This window comes from Gossypium hirsutum, chromosome D02 (assembly GCF_007990345.1).
Source record: "Gossypium hirsutum isolate 1008001.06 chromosome D02, Gossypium_hirsutum_v2.1, whole genome shotgun sequence".
NCBI lineage: Eukaryota > Viridiplantae > Streptophyta > Magnoliopsida > Malvales > Malvaceae > Gossypium > Gossypium hirsutum.
Window position 1 is genome coordinate 50,633,137 of NC_053438.1, and position 4,120 is coordinate 50,637,256.

Sequence of the window (4,120 nt, forward strand, 5' to 3'; positions counted from 1 at the left end):
CTTTATGAATCACGTTTTGAAAATGAATGACACGTCCTAGAATTAACATAAGATACTGCCAAGAGGTTATATAGGTAAGAGGTTTTTGACGACAACTCACTTTTTCGAAAAACACTACCATGTGACATTGCCAGATTTGGCCATAACATCTATGTCGGGTTTGGGGCGTTACAATTTTTTTTGTACAGTATGAAAAAATATTAAAAATTGTAGTTGTGTCATTTCCAAGACCAACATCAAATTAAATAAAAATATTAAAATATTAAAACAATATACTTACAAAAATATTTATTGGACTTATACCATATTAAATAATAACTAAAACAAAATAAAAGATAACATTATAAAAACCATATAATAGTATTATTTTTAAAACATCATATAATTACAAATAAAAATAAAGTTGAAGTCTTCCTCACGACTTATTCCATATCAGTCTTTTTGAGATTCTAAACCATTTGAAAAATGTTCCTATACTAAAAGTATTATACTGTAAGATAAATCCTTGAATTACACATATAATAATTTGTGACAATATAAGTAAAAACATATTACTTGAGTCTTGAATAGTGATGGATCATTCTCTTCCAGCAATTTAGTATAACTCATGGTAGATGAAGAATTGAACCTCCAATTTGAAGAAAAATCCTACATTAAAATATTTTCACAATACATGTATTTAAATATTTACTACTTCTGATATTTAAAAAGAATAATGCATTCAATCAATACCTGTAAAGGATGAAAAAAGTGATTATGGTAGTTTGGAGTCATTAACATTAGGATTTGATGATAGGAAGGATAAACATGAGTTTGAGACTCCATTGGAATTTGGAATTTGATGCATAAGTTATTTGTTTTGTTTCCCTTGATCAAAATAACAATTATTTGTTAAATTCAAGACATAAATTAATTAAATAACATAACAAATAGATGAAAATATATACTAAAGGAAAGCATACTCACTTAATATTTGCTCCTTATCTTTTGAAACTTGAGAGTTCATTGCCTTCTTTGTCTTTTTCTTTTGATTTTTCTCAATTTGGCTTTTCATTCGAGAATTTCTTGATCCCTTTGTTTTGACACATACAAGATCAAACATTAATTTTTCACTTGATCTCCTATTGGCATCATTGATAGCATCTTAAAAAGATGTATGCTTTGAAATTTTTGAATCTTTAGCCTCTTGCATAGTTGTCATCTCCATTTCAACTAGATGCAATGCCTCAAATAGTTTTTCTTTGACAATTTGAGTACACTTAGGAGTCAATGAATCTTTGTCAAAAAGGTTGTAACCGATATGATTCAACTCACTAAGGCACAATAAACAGCTAGATTTTTCTTCATGTGCTAATGAGGCTCTAAAATCATTTGCCAACAATGACTTTGCTTTTTTTGTCCATATCTAAGTATATATTTTTTGGGTCTCTTTAATTTTATTCATAAGAAGAACTCGTAAATCGTAACAAAGTAATCAAAGACTTTTAAAAATATTACAACTACAAGAGATAATACTATTTGAAACGTAAAACTCTACCTAGTAAATTCTTTCACATCCATCAGTCACACGATATAAAGAAAGATTTTCGATGTTACTAACTTCAACACAATTCAAGCCTATGCAATCTATCAACTCCTCTTCAAACCTTTTAAACGTAGCAAGAGTGTAAACGTCAGATGTATGCTTCAAAATCCCACATTCATTAACTTTGTTCGGTGCTCCATTTTTACATCGAAAATCTTGATTTAACTCTATCTGGAGAAATTCTTTTGTCTTTTTCTCATAATGTTGTATAACTTGAATAAGAGATAAAGAGAGATTCATAATCTGATGTAATATGTTGTTCATACTTTCACTTCTTTGAGTGGATCTAATCTGAGCCAAAAAATATACATGCTAAAGGCATGGCACCATTTTACGTGAAGCTCATATAGTCTCTTAAGCCAAGCATGACCTTGAAGTTCAAAATTTTCAATCATGGTAGCTCAACTTGATTCAAACTCTATTTCGCTTTCACATCCATAAAAGCATTTATTAAATTGTGCTTTGAACTCGACATTGGCAAAACAACTAGCAAGATGTTGTTTAGCATTATTTGAAATGTGCCATATGTATAATCTATGAGAAGATTCTGGGAGGACAATCTCTATTGCTTTCATCATTGCTTGATCTTGATAAGTAAAAACACTCTTCAGTTGTCGATTGCCCATTGCTTCTAAAAATGTTTCAAATAGCCAAGTAAATGACTCAGTGGTTTCATATGATAAAAAAGCACAACCAAACAAAACAATATTCCAATGATTGTTGATTTTGACAAATGAAGCACAAACCAAATTATACTTATTGGTTCTATATGTGGTATCAAACACAATAACATCTCCAAAACAATCGTAATCCAATTTTGATCTTCCATCTCTCCACAAAAATTAGCTAGTCGATTATTCTAGTCCACTTGCATTGAATAGAAAAACATAGGGTTTTCAGCTTGTTTATATTTGAAAAAAATTGATAATGCTCTATGCATCCCCTGCTTCAATCATATTCTCTCTTTCAATTCGCAAGAAATTATAACAATCTCGTTTGGTAAATGTAATAGTTTCAAACCCAATCTCCTTCCTGAGAAACAAATATGAACTTGTTTGTTTGATTCCTGCAGCAACCATTGAAAGAATAACATCTCCACGTCCTTCCAAAATTTTTCTTCTTGATATTAAACTAATTCTTTCTTCTGAAGTTGCTAAGTGGTTATCATGATAATCATTAAAGTAAGAAACAACCCAAACATTTTTTTCTATTGTAAAACAGATTTTAGCTTGATAACCTATCCTTGTCTTTAGACGATTAATTTTTTTCACTTTGCGAACATCTTTGTGTTCATGATACCCAGATTTCAAGCATAAAAATTCACGTTGTCTTATAGGTTTAGTGATACTTCATCTCTTATTTCCTCTTCGAATACTAAACACCTTACTCAAAGCAAACTGATTATAAAAATTATAAGCATCTTCTTCGGAATACACTTTCAGTCCCACTTTTATTTCTTCAACGGAATTATCTTTTTTCTCACAAGCTGAACTATTTCGTCTTGATTTGTCTCCATAAATGAAAATTATAAATTAACAAATCCTAAGAAGAAATTTTAATATCTAATAAAAAATCATTATAATACAAGAAATCGTTAAAATTTAAAAAATAACTAAAATCTAATAAAAACACAGCTTGAAAATCATATAGTTTTTTTTCAATATGCTAAATCATTATTATTAAAATCACAATTATTTCAAAGATTTTAAGTACAACTATATTTCAAACAAATGGAAATCAAGTGGAAATACTTAACATCTCAAACAAACACGGTTCCACACCAAACTAAATATATATATCTAGAACATGTACCCGACCACTAACCAAAAAATGTTCATGATTTGCAATGATGTAATGCATATTTAATTTAATCATGTCTAATATAAAAAAAAAACTTCAATCAATAACAGTAGCCAACAACTTTGAATAATTGTATCTTTTTCTCAATTTTTATGATTCAATCATCATCATCATCATCATTATCGATTTGTGAAAATAGAAATGGTTAAAATTAAAACTTACCTTAAACAATAGCAACATCCATCACAAAACAATCGAATTACTTGGGGTTTGAACGCAACTGCGTGGCTAAGTTCCTTGGTAAGCTTTCTTTTCAGCCTTTGAAAGAAAATCCTCTTTTTGGTCATTCTTTTCATACGTAAGCCGTATCTACCCCCATCTCTAATAGCAGTAAGGAGTAGTTGCAAAGACGTGAAGAGCCAGCAATTGTATAAAACCAATTGCAACAGTCACCAGTTGCCGAAAAAAATAGCAGTAGGGATTAGTTGTAGAGACATGAAGAGCCAACAATTGAATAGTAAAGTAATTGCCGAAAAAATAATAATAATAGCAGCAGGGGGTTGCAGAGACGTGAAGAGAAAATTTTAATTAGGGTTGAGTATTTTTTAATTGAGATTTTAGGGATTTATGATTAAAAAATTAATTAAATGAGGTGTCAATGACATGTAAAAATTAACTAACATGTCATTAAATGATTGGGAAGGGATACAGATGATGTGGTGTCACTGTTTCATA

General features: G+C 29.6%; 1 long non-coding RNA gene across 1 annotated transcript; it reads right to left on the reverse strand.

Annotated features, from left to right (window-relative positions):
• Positions 1-349: 349 nt before the first annotated feature.
• On the reverse strand, positions 350-3,911 carry LOC121214883 (uncharacterized). Its single transcript, XR_005910632.1, has 4 exons — positions 3,608-3,911; positions 967-1,072; positions 733-867; positions 350-648 (listed from the first exon to the last, which is right to left on the reverse strand). It is a non-coding gene; the product is annotated as an uncharacterized lncRNA (long non-coding RNA).
• Positions 3,912-4,120: the final 209 nt, after the last annotated feature.